This window comes from Trichosurus vulpecula, chromosome 2, assembly GCF_011100635.1.
Source record: "Trichosurus vulpecula isolate mTriVul1 chromosome 2, mTriVul1.pri, whole genome shotgun sequence".
In the NCBI taxonomy this organism is placed as follows: domain Eukaryota; kingdom Metazoa; phylum Chordata; class Mammalia; order Diprotodontia; family Phalangeridae; genus Trichosurus; species Trichosurus vulpecula.
Genome location: NC_050574.1, coordinates 309,908,167 through 309,925,911, shown reverse-complemented (window position 1 = coordinate 309,925,911; position 17,745 = coordinate 309,908,167). Strand labels below are relative to the sequence as shown.

The 17,745-nt window shown below is 39.2% G+C and overlaps 2 pseudogenes; both read left to right on the top strand.

The window, feature by feature from the left end:
• The first annotated feature begins 274 nt into the window (after positions 1–274).
• LOC118837078 lies at positions 275–4,941 on the top strand (annotated as a pseudogene).
• A 26-nt stretch (positions 4,942–4,967) lies between these two features.
• The window catches only part of LOC118837077, a 48,877-nt pseudogene continuing 36,099 nt past the window's right edge, over positions 4,968–17,745 (top strand).

The following is a 17,745-nucleotide window of genomic DNA, read 5'->3' as shown; positions in this document are numbered from 1 at the left end:
AAGGGGATTGAGAAGGTAGTTCCAGAGTGTTTTACATGGGGTCTAACTAGAAGGAAAATTAAAGCTCATTTAATTGAAGAACTTCATTTGAAAATGAGGAAATTAAATATCAGGGAGGATATAAAGCTCACTTACCATAAAGGTAGAAAGTATAGATTTTAGGTGTGGGTTGTATTGAAGGCCCCTAAAATGCCTTTTGAATCTGAGAGTCTAGAAAGTAGAATTGAGATTCAAACTCCGTTCTTTCAACTCCATATTCAGTGTTCTTGCCAAAATGAAAATTTGCTGCCCAGTATCATTAATCAACTCTGGTGTCGATTCCACCACAGCACAAGTAAAAGTAACAACTGAAGAAGTATGTTCTTGTAAGCCACAGACCAAGAACTAATCCTCCCTTTTCCTTTATCCCTCTCATTCTTGAGCTTCTTGAGTCATAGTCGCTCTATCATGATACTAATGCAGGAGTGTTAAGGCTTGAACTAGGGAGATGTATAACTGGTAGAAGCACTAGTATTTTTATCTCCTTAGCAAGCCTCTAGCTGTGGTGGGGCGAGAATTTCAAAATTCGTTGCTAAGTAGCTGGGTAAAATGAGAAGAAGAATGTCAGGAATCTTTTTTTTCCTTCCTGGTATCATTTTAAATTTAATAATATATGGCTATGTGCTATAACAACATAATTTCATCCACCCCCCACACTAAAGAACAAGAGTTTCTTTGTCTAAAAGATAAAGAAAGTCCTGTTCTTCAGGGCCCCTGTCTGCTCACAATGAGTGATTAACTGAGCTTAGAATCCTTGTCATAAAAACTGGCTCTGGGCTCTGGAATGATAGGGGGAGGCAAAAAGAAATTTTATTCTACCTGTCAAGGATGTTTCTGGGGATACTATCAATTTAAATTGATTATTAATGATCAAATTCTAATAAGCATGAAATTCTGGGTAGAAGGGGGTAGGAGTCTGGAAGTTAATGGAGATTTCAAAGCATTTTTAAGTTGAAGGAGGAGGAAATAGGATGAGTTGGTCTTTGGGATAGCGTGGCGAGGAAGAAGTAAAACAGGAAAGGACCCATTTGGTAACTTTTGATTTTAGTCATTTCTGCTAAGTGCTAAAATTAACTGTTTCTCTAAGACTAAAAAACTGTTAAGTGCTCTTAGCACCTCTTAAATTCCACTGCCCTACTACTAAGCTCCATTTGCCCTACCCTAGCTAGACTCACTATAAACAAAATTGTAAAATCAGCTAAGTTTGTCTTTTGAGTTATCTACCTCTCTATTTTGGGTATCCTCCTGCCTTCCCTACACTGTTCTCTCCCTGAAATAATCAGGGTTTCTCCCCTTAGTTTTCTATTTAAACCTCTCATATCCTTTATGCTAAGGCATTAATAAGTAAGAAAAACTTAGAATTTGATTCCTTTCATGGATACTTGTAATTTGAAATAGATCAAAGCACTAATCTAAAGGGATGGTTATCTAATTGTGGAATTCTTGAAATGAAGTAGGGAAAATAAATTTTCTATACCCTTTTGAGATTACTGGTTATTTCTCCTATCTTACAAGTCATATTGTTTATACAAATCATGAAAGTGGTATCTTTGTACACACTTCACACCCAAAACTATTATGTATCATGAGGTTTTGGGGCAGAAGGAAAGGAGAATGAAAGCAATTCTTCTTGTTTCTCCAATAAACAACTGTCTTAAAGGCTTTGAGTAAAATTCTTCCTGTAACATAGGTTCACAATACTAGTTTACTTTCTATACATAGGAAGGTTGGGCTCTATGAATCTGGGATTTAAACAAAAGAAATCCCATTTCACTTCTCTGGAGGCTGATGTAAGAGGAGATAACATTGGAAGCCCCATAATTCTGAAGCTTCTGTACTCTAATTGGTCAGTTCTGTGAAGAGATTACATATGGGATTACATCTCATTTTAGACCAGAATGAGACAAAATGAGTGAAGTTTTAGTCTGAGGGGCTAAGGCTAGACACATGGACTTTCACTCTGCCTTGGGAATTGCTAGGATTACTGACATTGGAGGTTATGGAAGTTCCTTAATGAAAAGACTTGAAGAGGTCTTAGCAGTTTGCCCATCAGTCTTGGGGGGGTGGATAGAGTAGGTGACCTAAAATATTATTCCTCTATCCATGGAATTATACAGGATGAGAAAGAATTTTATTGTAACACTGAAACCCTGAAAAGAAGTTTAAATGACTATGAAAACTTTATACCATGCTCAGTAATTACAATTATAAAAAAATTAGGTAACCATTTGGTCCTACATCATAATGAGCCATTATATAGAGGATGAATATTGCATGCATTGGTTGTGTCCAATAAAACAGCTCAAGTTACCTTTCAAGTAGATGTTGCTTGAAAGGAGGGTAATCAATTAGAGATATTAAGAGGTCATGGTCAAGAAAATACCATTTCTCTAATCTTTCCCTCTTCATGTAATAAAAATGATGAGATGATAGTGCAATCAATCATTTATAATATTTAATTGGCTGATCACATTTCTACCAGCATTTTCACAAATTATGGATAGAAAATTAAGCAACCCTTTTTAATTGTGTGTTTATCTTGAGTTTCAAATTCTGTTTCTTGTCCAACAGCAAAACCCTGTTAAAATAGAATTCTATCCCCTCTTCCTCCACCACAAACACAAAATAAATGAAAGAAATATTTATGTGTACATGTCAAGGTCCAAGTCCTAGCTAATATGTCATTGTTAGTTGTTGAATTCTAATATTAGTCAAAAATTACACCAGTACTTTGCACATAGCAGTCACTAAACAAATATGTGTTGATTGATTCATTCATTTCCAGGAACAAAAAATGGTTTGCCCATTCACTGGTTTTAGGTTGCTGCCTTTCAAACATTTGAAGTGTGAACAGGAGCTGTTCTTTATCAGTGCCAATTTAGTGCAAACTACTTGGCAATTTCTGGTGAAAAATTATTCTGCTAAAAACCAACATCATGTACCTTTTTTTTGGGTGGGGGTGGGAGGTTCAGACTTATGATGTCATTGGTAGATGGAACTCTTGGTGAAGAAATAAACTCTATCTATGAAGATCAAGGACTGTTCTGCAATGAATTGTGTAGGGTCACTTACATTTTATGGGACTTCAATAAGGTTGCACAGACAGTATATGTCAGAGGTTTTTTTGGTTCTATGGACTCTAACAGGAATACTAAGAGGACTTGGCCAAAAACAATTATCATTTCTCCAATCCTTTCCTCTTTGTGCAATAATGAGTGATGACATTATAGGGAAAGGCATCATTTATAATATTTAGTTGTCTGGCCACATTTTATATCAGTTTATGCAGTCCATTTTCCCCAAATAAGGATTAAATACACTATACTACATTTCATCTTATAAACTCTATACATATTTTAATTTTTAAAACTCTCATATTGATTCCTTTTTTTTGATCTTCAGTTAGAGGCTTCCTCTTCCCCCTCCTCCTCCTCACACTCTGCCCCACTTCACCCCCCACCCTCAGCCAGACAGCTGCCAAGGTTGTGATCCTGAGTGTTGTTCCAGGCAGGTTGTTATTTTTCAGATGAAGGAACTGAAGTTTGCAAATGTTCTCCTGACAAAGCTAATATTAACGACATCACCCCGATTGCCCTCAATGCAGATTTGAGAACCATTGGCAAGAAATTCTTTCCCAATGACATTAATGACAGAAAAGCTTGAAGACCCATGGTTTCTATAGACTCAAAAAATCCTCAATGTTGCTGCCCCAAAGGATAATGAAGAATGTCAAGTTGCACCAAGGATGCTGTGCTTGCAGATTACTGATGGCCATATAAGTTGCACAACAGTAGAATTTAATATATATCAAAAATTAGCCTGAACACACAACCTGGAATCAAAGTTAAGCTCTCGGGCACTACTGATATTTAAAATAATGGATTCCTGCTTTTGAATGACTTAAACACTGTAGTCCTTGGTGGTGAGGTAGAATACCTTATTGAAAAATCAAATTAACAGAGAAGCTTGTCAAAACAAAATAGAAATAGCATTGGAATAGAAGGTGAACCACCTTCTTTTCTACCTCTTTGACAGAAGTGTGTGTCTCATGTCCAAGTAGATAACAGAGGACATTATTGGAGAAATACATTGCAAACCTTCAGATGATAATGATGAATTTGGAAAAGCAGAGAACAGCTGCCATTGCAGAAATTCCAAAGAGCAGAAAGACTAAGATATTTGAAGAAGGTAGCATTAATGCTAGAAGTAATCTCAGCATGAGTATGGGGTGGGGGGGGGAATCTAAAAAGGAAAGTTTTCCAGAAAGAAAAGACAATGAAATCTGAAGGAAAAGATGAAGGTGTCTATCAAGAGCTGGATGATGAAAAGGCTCTGAAGCACATAACAGAAATGGACTTCACTAGAGAAATATCTTGGCAAACCCTTGTGATCAATGATAACAACTTAAAAGCAGAATTAAATATTCTTTTCAACAGCCATAAGCACAAACCTGTTTTGGGTTCACCAATGTGAAGCAAAGGAAAAAGCAAGGGACAAGGAAGATGTGAAGATGAAGAGGAGTTAGGAAATTCCAGGCCATCAGTACCCAACACATTATTTGATTTATTGGAATTGAAAATGGGATCTTTAAACATGGAACAACGCAAATCACAGTCTGAGTCACTTAATCAGGGATAACACGAAGTGTTGAATGATGAAAAAAATGTAGTAAAAGACTATAATCAAACAAGATATCTTTCTCAAAATGTTGCCAGACAACAAAGAATGAAAAACCTGTTTTCAAAGGGGCACACAAAATTCAACACATTCCACAGAATGGTTAGTTACCTGGGAGCTCTTCTGTGGCATGAAGCATGGATGGATGAAAGAATTAAGCGTGATAGACCTTATGATGGAAATGACAGAATTAACGATATTGTGTATCTTTCAATTTCTTACTAGAATAACTGTGATTTTAAAAAAAAGAGATGACTCTATGCAAAATAGACCAGACAAAGGTCTTACTTGGAGGTAAGAGAAAGCCCACTTCCTCGAGAAACCCATAGAATACAGAAATCAAAAGCATGGAAAAAGGGAAAACCACAAACTAAACCTTGATCAGTTTTATGAAAGGAAAACATGAACAATAAGTAATGAAGCTTTTAGTGGTATGAAAAATGAGACATATTTTATAGGAATACTAAGTACCCAAATTCTGTTAGAACTGATAGCTTCAGTGATGTGCCAAATGGAGAGGTTGAAGTTACGATGAAAGGAAGATGAATTGAACCTGCAGGATCCACTGGGGCTCCATCTTTTGATGATAAAATATTGTTTTATAATAGTGGGTCCAAAAGAAGGACTGGGCCAATTAAATCTGAATAACTTTTGGAATCTTCCCTTCCTGTGGAATGTGGAAACTAGGAGATGAATGTTTTATGCTTTGTTGCGATTACGACAAAGTTTTTATATATTTATTATTTATTTTTTTTGTTAATTTATTTAGTTTTAGTTTTTAATATTCATTTCCACAAAATTTTGAGTTCCAAATTTTCTCCTCATCTCTCCCCTCCCCCCACCCCAAAATGGCATACAGTTTACCCCTTCCGCCAGTCTGCCCTCCCTTCTATCACCTCCCCCCAACCTCTTTTATCCCCTTCCCCCTTACTTTCTTGTAGGGCAAGATAGATTTATATACCCCATTGCCTGTATATCTTATTTCCCAGTTGCACAAAAAACCCCGTTTTTTCTAACATTTGTTTATAAAAGTTTGAGCTCCAACTTCTCTCCATTCCTCCCTCCTCACCCATCCTCACAGAGAAGGCAAGCAATTCAATATAGGTTATACATGGGTAGTTATGCAAAACAATTCCATAATAGTTATGTTGTGAGAGACTAACTGTATTTCCCTCCACCCTACCACACCCCCAATTTATTCTATTTTCTCCTTTGACCCTGTCCCTTTTCAAAAGTTTTTGCTTCTGACTACCCCCTCCTCCAATCTGCCCCCCCTTTGATCATCCTCCACCCACTTTACTCAAATTGTTTCTTTCTGGCTACTTGCAATATTTTCTCCTTGACCTGGGAACTCCGGAATTCAGCTACAATATTCCTAGGAGTTTTACTTTTGGAATCTTTTTCAAGAGGTGATTGGCAGTTTCTTTCAATTTCTATTTTACTCTCTGGTTCTAGAATATCAGGGCAGTTTTCTTTGATAATTTCTTGAAAGATGATGTCTAGGCTTTTTTTTTTATCATGATTTTCAGGTAGTCCAATAATTTTTACATTATCTCTCCTGGATCTATTTTCCCAGTCAGTGGTTTTTCCACTATATTTTCCTCTATTTTTCATTCTTTTGGTTCTCTTTTATAATTTGAGTTCTCATAAAGTCATTAGCTTTTATTTTCTCCATTCTAATTTTTAAGGATTTATTTTCTTCAGTGAGCTTTTGGGCCTACTTTTCCATTTGGCCAATTCTGATTTTTAAGGCATTCTTCTCCTCCATTGGCTTTTTTTGACCTATTTCTCCATTTCAGTTAGTCTGTTTTTTAAGGTGCTATTTTCTTCAGTATTTCTTCGGATCTCCTTTAGCAAGCTGTTGATTTGTTTTTATGATTTTCTTGCATCACTCTCATTTCTCTTCCCAGTTTTTCCTCTACTTCTTTTACTTGATTTTCAAACTCCTTTTTGAGCTCTTCCATGGCCTGTAACCAATTTATATTTCTCTTGGAGGCTTTTGATGTAGGATCTTTGACTTTGTTGTCTTCTTCTGGTTGTATGTTTTGATCTCCTTTGTCACCAAAGTAAGATTCTGTAGTCTGAGTTTTATTTTTTACACTGTTCATTTCCCTAGCCAATTACTTGACTTTGGAGCTCTTTGTCAAGGCAGGACTCTGTTTCTAGAGTGCAGCATGCTCCATCCCAAGCTTCAGGGATTTTGTGTAGCTGTTTTCATAGATACTTCTAGTCACATGTGAATTTTCAGTTCTTCTGAGTTGGTATGATCAAACAAGAAGTGTTTACTCCTCTCCTGGCCTGTGCTCTGGTTTGTGAGTGACCTTAAGCATTTTTTGCTGCCTTGGAACTGTGAGGAGGATTCCCTCTCCACAGCTGCCACAAGCTCCACCACACCAGCACTCCTCCTCATCCCAAAACTGCCACCTAGAACTGTGACCCAGACTGAAGCAGGGCAAAGCAAGAGAATCCTCTCTCAGCACCAGTAAAGAGATCTTCCTCTCCTTCTCTGATCAGCTGCTGATTCCCCCACCATCTGTGGGTCTGGAGCTCCAGAAGCAGTCACTGCTGTTGCTGTTGCTGCTGCTTACCACCACCTCTACCACCCTGGGGCTGGGGCTGGACCACTCTTCTCTCACCCAGGTCCCACACTTTTCCCCTGATCTTCTACATTGTCTTTGGCATTTGTGGGTTGAGAAGTGTGGAAACTGCCACCGTTTCCAGTAATTCAGTCCCCTAAGGCCTTCTCCAGCCCCATCTGTGCTGGTAGGACCCATGCTAGACTGTACTCAGCTCCCAACCCAGTGTGATAGACCTTTCCTGTTAACCTTCCAGGTTGTCTTGGGCTGGCCATTTGTTTCACTCTGTCATTTTGTGGGTTCTGTAGTTTAGAGTCATTTTTACAGATATTTGGAGGGGTTTGGGGTAGAGGTCAAGCAATTCCCTGCTTTTAACTTCAACAAGATTTTTAAACAAATAATATTTTATTTTTTCCGTTACATTTAAAGACAATATTAACATTCATTTTTAAATAAAATTTTGAGTTCCAAATTCTGTTTCTCATTCTCCTCTCCCTGAGACAGTAAGTGGATTGATACAGGTTGTATACGTGTAATCATGCAAAATGTATTTCCGTATTAGTCATGTTGTAAAAGACAGACAAAAAAGCATGAAAAAATAGAGTGAAAATAATATGCTTCAATCTGCATTTAGACTTCATCAGTTCTTTCTCTGGATGTAGATAATATTTTTTATCATGAGTTCTTTAGAATTGGAAGACAAGTTTTACTGGGCAGAAATTGAAGCTCTTCATTCTTCTGGCATGAGTGCAGTTGTTAATTCATATACATAGAATACAGAAATCAAAAGCATGGAAAAAGGGAAAACCACAAACTAAACCTTGGATTCTATGGATTCTATGAAGATGAGCTTTTGGGAAACATCAGGCCCATTCAAGCCAATGGTCAAAAAGTGGGAAGGGAAAGGAATAAGCATTTATTTATAGTGTGTGACAGAACATAGCTCTTCTTTAATATGATCAGTATTAAATGACATCCTTTGTTAAATAGCTAGTTTGTGTCAGAACCAGGACTTCAAATAGGTTTTTCCAGACTCCAAGAATGTCTCCCTATCCACCATACAAAACAGCCTCATATTCAAGAAGAGATATGTTCTGTCATATACTATCAAATACGATAATATTTATAAAGGGCTTAGCATAGTGCCAGGCACATAGTAGACTCGAATACATGCTTTTTCTTTTCCCTTCTCTTTCCCTTTCCACTTTGTGACCATTGGCAAGTAATTGCTCAATTTCTAGGCAACTCTCTAAGAGTATAAAATACAAAGGAATTGTCAATCTGTGTTGGTTCCTGAACGAAGAGTTTCTCACAATAATGAAATCAAAGGTCCAGAAAAAAGCCTAAAAACATACCTGAGTATGTCTACATACACATATGTACGCATATTTCAAAGACCTAAACTTAATTCCATGTGTTTCTTTGTGTAGATTCTGACCACAAACGTAAATTGAAAACCCATTGCATCTTAGAAAATGGTCCTCAATTATTTCTATGGCAAAAAAGATCACTGTACTCTTGCTAATGGAATGAGTCTGTGTGAGTTTAACTTGGCTAGGACTTAATCATTATCTAGTCCATCATTAAAGCCACCCTCAAAACATTCCAAATTTGTAGCACCCATTCAAGTTTGTTTTCTGCAAACATAACCCAAGTTTACCTCCAGACCATGAGAAACCAGAGGATGACTTTAGTGGAGCAAATAGCTGCAAACACATTTAAATACACATTTTTGTAGACATGTGTTGCTCATTTACAATAATTTAAGTCACATATGATAGAAAACCTAAAGCAAGAGACAATTATTTTTCATTATTCAATTCTTGAGAATTAAGCAATGTACCATGTGATTCTCCTACCTTTTGGAAAATCATCAAGATATTTTAGGTTCAGATTTTTAATTAGAAAAAGCAAATGGCCACATGATATTTTTCAAGATTTAGCACTAATATGTAAGAACTTGCCTAATAGTCATTGCACTCTAATTATTTTTAAATTGTATAAGTAATACAGTGACATGTAATGAGTGTTTCCATGTAACTGATTAATTTTGAATTCAATGGTATTTAACTGAATGTTAGATAATGCAACTTAGTTGGGTAATATTCAAATAACAGAAATGATCTCCTGCTGGTCTGAATATTTAAGAACTATATCAAGCAACATGCAGAAAACACTTCCAAAGAATTTCATCTAAGGTTTTATATATTTACATTTCCAGTGTAAGCAATTGTGAAGAAGTATATTGTCCCTGGTTTGTCTTACTGCTCTGTTTTGTTTTGGTCTAGAAGTTTGATTTTACTGGCATGGGGTATTCCCAGAGTGGAAATTCTCTCTACCAATGAAGATTGGCATCTTATCTGCAACTTATTATCTTCTGTAACTTATTATCTTAGATAACTGATTGGGATATTAAGATGGTGGGTGACTTGCCCCAGGTCACACAGCCAATATGTGTCAGAGGTAGGATTATTAACAAGGTTTTCCTATCTCTGAGGCTGACCCCCATTCTCTATGTCATGCCTCCCATAATTTTGTCAATAAAAAAGGCTTTTGCTCTTGATCCTGGTGTATTAGGAGGGCAGAGTTTATAATCTCAAAGAGGATCATAAACATGTCTGAAACGTTCGGAACCGCCGGATATAAGAAACTCTCAAAGTAGAAGGCAGAAGAATCAAAACATTTATTTAGGCTCCACAGTAACCAACCCATGAACCAGCAACCCCATTTTGATATATTGATCAAAAGCTTCCAGGCCCAATAAGTACGCCTTGAAAGAGTAACCAGGAGGCTACAGAGAAGCATGATTGCGTAAAGCAAAATCATGTTTCCCCCTCTATGGTAATAAGATTACCCACTGGACTGAAGTCTTTGTTCAGCTTCCTCCCGTAGGTCAGCTCTGCTACTGGCAGCTCCTGCTTCAGCTGTGGCTGTGGCTGTAACTGTAGCTGTAACTGTCGCTGTAACTGTCGCTGTAACTGTCGCTGTAACTGTCGTTGTAACTGTCTCTGGCTCCAACCGGAAAAGGAAAAGAGGATCTTCAAGCTGTCCTCTCCCCTCTTATAGAGTTTTTTGACATCATCAAGCACCGCCTGAACGACCAGGGCCGATTGGTTCTTGACTTGGCCCCTCCCCCTAGCGTAGCCGTTAACACCTCCCCTCAGCCAGCCCCATGACTCATCACACAGGAAGTTGTCTGCTTCCTGGAATGCTCTTTGGGCTTCCTGCCCCGGAAGAGCAAGCCACAGTGTCCAGAGGCTCAATGAGGTAAGCTGAGTCATTCAAAGAAAACAAAGGCCATTCTGGCTACACTCCACCCCTTGTTATAGGATACATAATCTAATCAGCCATGTATCCTAGAACATACATTGTGATCCAATTACAAAGGAAACTAAAACATATCATTCATTATAAAGCAAAACATATCATTTGGTGACATTCCTAAATATTGGTTTACGATTCAAATGTGATCCACCCCTAGGTCCCAGCAAGATAATCTCTTCAATCAATCATCCCCAAAATAATTATTAATAATTCAAATGTCCACCCCTAAATCCTTGTATCCATTACATAGGATCAATAATATCATAACAATAAAACAACACAGCAAGGATAACACAAAATAAGTAAACAGAACACTATCATCATTTCCACCCCCCTTGAACGATTGGGGCTCAAAATCTTGGGGTGAGGGGTGAAGGTCTCATTTTCCATAGCTTCTTCATGCTGAAATTGGATGTAGAGATGGCCCTGCCCCCAAAAAGTCCCATTCCAGAGGTCATTTCTTTAACAAGCTGGCAGGAATTCCAAGAATGCTACATGCTTAGGCAGTCACCGGAAAGTGCAGGGTGCTTAAGCCTGAAGGAAACAAAACTAGCAACAAGGTTAGCCAAAACAAAGGACAAAAAGAATAGACAAGTATGGACTATAATTCTTCAAATAAAATCATCTCAAGTTTGGTTGAGATTTCAGTTATGCAAAGATCCAACATCAGAGCCAAACTCAGGTGGGAAATGTTTCTTTTCAAAAGGAACATAATGAGGAAGCCAAGAGGATCCCATCCTAGACAGAGACTAGGATTGTCCTCCCAGCCTTTCCCCAAATGTACAAGTTTTCATCCGTTAATCACACAAAGTTACCTTTCCTCTGAGTGGCTTATGGCATTTACCAGCATCAGCCATACCTGTGGAGTCTGTGAATCTATTATTATAACCTATTCACGGTAAAATATATGGTTCAGGGGTACGATTTGGTAATTATTTTCCCCTGAATAGACAACTGTTACAGTGTTGTCCTTCCCATGGGCTATAACTTCTGCAGCCTTTGGAATATCATCTGGCTTCCGTTTTACCCATACCTTAGCTCCTGACTTTATTCTATCAATGGAGCAAGACCCTTTTGCCCCTCTAGTAGTTATTTTGGGAGGAGGGTCAGTTTTCACAAAGGGTATTTTTTCACAGGGGATAATAATGACTTGAACCATCCTATCATTTCTACAAAATTGTACAGGTTTTTTACCCATATTCTGGAGTGTCACAACAATTTCTTTTTGATAATTAGAATCTATCACTCCAGCCAATACATGTATTCCTTGAGCCGCTAATCCTGGTTTAGGTAATATCCGTCCAAGATGATTCTTGGGGATTCTCATACATACTCCAGTAGGGGTTTTTCTTATCTCTTTCCTATTTAACCTAAAATTCTCTATACAATGTAAATCATATCCTGCTGAACCAGGTGTTCCTGGACTTGGTAGTGGGACATCTTCCCTCACAGTCCAAAATTCAATGTTTTGGATCTCACATGTTTGCTGTTCTCTGATCTGCAGATTTGGGGTCATCATTCTGGCTAGAGGTGTACTCCCCCCTAAGGGCCTATTATTCAAATTACGTAAGGCAATAGACAAATTATCCTTCCAATGTCGATATGAATTATTTGAGCTTAATTTTCTCAGCTGTTCTTTCAACAATCCATTCATTCTTTCAATTAGCCCAGATGCTTGTGGGTAATATGGAATATGATATATCCATTCTATATTATTCAACACACAATATCTTTTCACTTCTTTGCCCTTGAAATGTGACCCATTGTCACTTTGAATCTGCATTGGGGTTCCATAATATAAACTTACAATATCTAAAGTTTTACAGGTGTTTTTCTGAGTTGCGTCTTTATAAGGACAAGCCACTAGTACACCGGAATAGGTGTCAACACACGTACATACATATTTACATCCTTTATCCTGGGGTAGTGGGCCAATATAATCTATCTGCCAAATTTGGGCTGGAACTTTTCCCCTTGCTATTTCTCCAGTAACTATCCTAGGAAGAGTTCGTTCTTTTTCTAATTGGCATATACAACACTCCTCTGTTATTTGTTTTAACAACGCATGAGAAATACTGATACCTCGATCCTGTGCCCATCGATGGGTGGCCTGGACCCCTAAATGGCCAGCAGTCTGGTGGACCCATCTTGCTAAGGCTGGGTCATCAGTTGGAGTCGGAGTAGGGACAATACATTCAGTAGCAATCTTTGCTAGTCGATCCGCATGTGCATTGTACTCACGTTCTGGTGTGGTCAGGGTTGCATGAGCATCAACATGAAAAACTGACAGATCTGTAACCAAAGACATGTCCCATATATTTTCCCATAACTCTTTACCCCAAACTTGTTTGCCATGAATCTCCCAATTCTGATTCCTCCATATAGGCATCCACGTAGCTAATCCATTAGCTACCGCCCACGAGTCAGTAAATATATGACACTGTCCTCCTTTCTCTGCTCTGATGGCCTGATGCACTGCCATCAGTTCAGCATATTGGCTACTTCCACCTATCCCAGAACTTTCCAGAGTTCTCCTTGTACAGGGGTTATAGGCTACTGCTTTCCAATGTCTCTTCTGTCCTAAATATTTTGCTGTCCCATCAGTAAACCAAGCATGTTTCTTCTGTTCTTCATTTAGTCCGTCATATCCATTATTCCATTTCACTAAGGATGGTACCATCTGTTGCTTAGATTCAAGGGGCTTTTCATTGCTCTCAGTATCAATGTTCGCCACAGATTCATGTAGAGCAGAAACTCCATTTTTGCCTGCTCTGGACCTATTCTGAATATACCACTTCCATTTGATTATGCTTGCCTCTTGTGCATGTCCAATTCTGTGAGAAGCTGGGGTACTCATTACCCAAGTCATAATTGGAATTCCAGGCCTTAATACCACTTCATGACCCAGAGTTAGTTGCTCAGTTTCTACTAAAGCCCAATATGCAGCTAACAGCTGCTTCTCAAAAGGTGTATATTGCACTCCAGATGAGGGCAGTTTCCTTGACCAAAAGCCTAAAGGTACACTTCAGCTTTGTTGTTTTTGCCACAGACTCCAATTTGCATAGTCATCTTGTACAGTCACTTGTAACTCCACTGGCCCATTTTGCATAGGCCATAAGTCTAGAGCTAATTGAATAGCAGCCTTTGCTTCCTCAAAAGCTCTACTTTGTTCAAGTCCCCAGTCAAATTCATATTTCTTTCTGGTGACTTTATACAAGGGTTTTAAAATCTGTCCCAAATGTGGGATGTGGTGTCTCCAATAACCAAACAGCCCTATGAACTTTTGGGCCTCTTTCTTATTGGTAGGGGTGGGAAAATCCTGGATTTTTTGTCGAGCTTGTGGGAGAATTTCTCGCAGTCCTCTATTCCACTGTATCCCCAAGAATTTTACAGTTTGAGCTGGCCCTTGAACCTTTGCGGGGTTGATTTCCCATCCTTTGCTTTTCATATGGTCAATTAATAATGCTAAACTCTCCTCCACCTCCTTTATATTCTTTCCCTGTATCATGATGTCATCTATGTAATGTGTAAGCTGTACACCAGGTAACTTTAATTCATCCAAATGTTCAGCTACAATCCTGTGGCAAATAGTTGGGCTATGAATATATCCTTGCGGCAGGCGTGTAAATGTATACTGTCGGCCTTGCCAAGTAAAAGCAAACTGATTCCATTGCTTGGGGTCTATTGGGATTGTAAAGAAGGCATTGGCCAAATCAATAACTGCATACCAAGTCCCTTCACGTTTTTGTATTCTCTCTATTAAAGTAACCGTGTCTGGGACAGCAGCGTACAAGGGAGGAGTCACTTTGTTCAGCTGTCTATAATCTACTGTCATCCTCCATGTCCCATCTGACTTTCGGACTGGCCAGACAGGGTTGTTCCATTGAGTAGTTGTAGGGACTAACACTCCTGCCTCAACACATTCTCTTATAGTGTTGGCAATTTCATCTTGCCCACCTGGCACACGATATTGCCTCAAAGTAATTACTTCAGAAGGTTCGGGCAAAGTGATTGGATCCATCTTGATTTTCCCCACTAAGACTGCATTAATGCCCATTTTCCTCACAGCAAATTGGTATTTCCCTTCGGGTAAATTTAAGGTCATACCCTTCAATATGTCTATTCCAATGATGTATTCGGGAATAGGCACAATAACCACACTATATTCTTTCTTGGGCAACTGTCCAATTTTCATCATTAATTTAACTTGCCTGGCTGATATTTCAGTCCCTCCTAGTCCTGTAATGGTAATAGGAGTTCCATGGCTGAACTTGTCTGGATTTCCATAAATAAGGGTGGCCTCAGCCCCAGTATCTATTAATGCCTCAGTTACCGTACTTGACCCATTTTTCCAATATATGGTCAAGTTAATGTGAGGTCTACAATCCAGCCTGTGTATTTCCTTAATTTGGACTGGGGCTCGGCCTGTTCCCTAGTATTCCCTTTCATATGATTCACTTGGGTTTGAAGGTTCAACATCTGTAGTATTTGCAGGAGCAGTTCTTATTTCCCTATCTCTCCTGTTATCAAGGCCTTTATCTCTGTACATTCTATATAATTCATTGGTTGGAATTCCATCTATCATTTCAAAACCTACCCCTGCTCTCAATAAAGCAGTAAACATTTCTTTCCTTGTTACTCTCCTTTGGCGCCAAGTTTGCTGGTTATTCACCCTTCTCTCTCGAGGAGATCTATCCCTTCCCCAGTCACCTAAGTCATGTAACTGTAAAATCTTATTTATCACTGTTGTAAGACGGCTCCCTACTTCTCCAAGTAATAAATTCAAAATTAGTTGTTTATAAGCAGGGGGAGCTGTCCTAATTATTAAATTCCTATGAGGCAGTCCCATTGGATCATTGTAATATTTGTCTGCAGTTCCTATCATAATGGCAGTCTTCATTACCTCCTCCTTTAGTCTCATGATACAATCTCTAAGTGAATACCAGGGTCTGTGCTCAGTGGGCCACATAGAATCAGTAGCATATCTCTTATTGCATCCCACAGCGGCTAATGCCAACAGAGTAGTCCTGCTATCACCATCTCCTTGCTGATGATGTTCCCTAAAAGCTTGTTGAACTAGAGGATCATGGCTGATACCTATGAATCTCATGCAGTCTGTCCTATCTACTGATATTCCACTGGCCCCTTGATCACTGAGTCTTACCATCCAAGATATCAATGGTTCTCCTATTCTTTGGCTGAATCTACTCAAAATATCTGTGACCTCTTGCGGTGAGAAATCTTCCTGAATTTCCCTTGTAACTGAATCTTCACCTCGGGTTTCTGTCTTCCTCCTTTGTATGGGTCGAGCCCTTGTCTGATCATTTAACCATCTCCTATTCTCTGTGTGAGGCACATCCTGAACCCCAGTAGTGTTTTGTGCCTCAGCCCCTAACATTGTCTCATTCTCTCCCCACTCACTTCCTCTGCCACCATGGCTAGGACGAAGCAGGCAGTCAGGGTCTTTCTGGGCTGGGTTGAAATGCACTCTGGGCTTTTTTGGTCTCCTGTTGCTCTTAGCCACATTAATAGAAAAGTTCTCATTTGAGTCAGTTTGGTCTCCTGCTATCTGAGATTCCCCTTCTTCCTGTGGGGTAGGAGTGCCCCCATGTCTTTCACTTAATCTCAATCTTTCGTATACTAGCCGGTAGGCTGATAACACTATCCAGCTTTGCCTAGATAGTGATGCCCCTGACTGAATCCCAACTTCTCGTAAACACTTTTCCAAATCCCTAGGATCTCCTCTCCGTAGCCTTGGTTCCCAGTTTTCACAGGGTCCAGCTTTTTTAGCCAATTCTTTTGCTAGGGAGGAATAAAATGGATCCTCCCATCCTGGGATATTCATCTCTTCCTCTGGAATTGTTCTGCTTCTAAATAGAGATCTTATACCTAGCGGTCCCATCCTCGTCGCCAAATGTATTAGGAGGGCAGAGTTTATAATCTCAAAGAGGATCATAAACATGTCTGAAACATTCGGAACCGCCGGATATAAGAAACTCTCAAAGTAGAAGGCAGAAGAATCAAAACATTTATTTAGGCTCCACAGTAACCAACCCATGAACCAGCAACCCCATTTTGATATATTGATCAAAAGCTTCCAGGCCCAATAAGTACGCCTTGAAAGAGTAACCAGGAGGCTACAGAGAAGCATGATTGCGTAAAGCAAAATCATGTTTCCCCCTCTATGGTAATAAGATTACCCACTGGACTGAAGTCTTTGTTCAGCTTCCTCCCGTAGGTCAGCTCTGCTACTGGCAGCTCCTGCTTCAGCTGTGGCTGTGGCTGTAACTGTAGCTGTAACTGTCGCTGTAACTGTCGCTGTAACTGTCGCTGTAACTGTTGTTGTAACTGTCTCTGGCTCCAACCGGAAAAGGAAAAGAGGATCTTCAAGCTGTCCTCTCCCCTCTTATAGAGTTTTTTGACATCATCAAGCACCGCCTGAACGACCAGGGCCGATTGGTTCTTGACTTGGCCCCTCCCCCTAGCGTAGCCGTTAACACCTCCCCTCAGCCAGCCCCATGACTCATCACACAGGAAGTTGTCTGCTTCCTGGAATGCTCTTTGGGCTTCCTGCCCCGGAAGAGCAAGCCACAGTGTCCAGAGGCTCAATGAGGTAAGCTGAGTCATTCAAAGAAAACAAAGGCCATTCTGGCTACACCTGGCCTCTACATGTGGAGGAGCCAAGCTAGTGAAGCCCGGTTTAAAAGTTCTCTCATTGATAGATTTTGAAGTGCTTTCAGCTGCTCAGTCAATCATTGTACTGAAGTTAATGTGAGGAGGGTATTTTATGAATGACTATATCTAGTATGAATTTGTGAAAAAGCAATTCAGAAAGTAATCCATTTTGCCTAGGAATTAGTTGGTCTTCCTAACTTCTCTACATCTCAGTTTCTTCCTTAGTAGAATGGAGGCAATAATTTCTGTAGCATTTGCCTTACAAGAATTAAATTAGATATCATGTATGATTCTTTGCAATACTTAAAGTGTGATATGTCAGTTATTATAATAAAATTTTCCTCATCTTTATGTTGAGTAGAGCTCAGATAGAAATGATCCCAGGACACATCACTTTCCTACTCTTGTTTTCTTATGTTTAGTGGCTGGAAAATTATTGCAGAGGTTGAGAAAA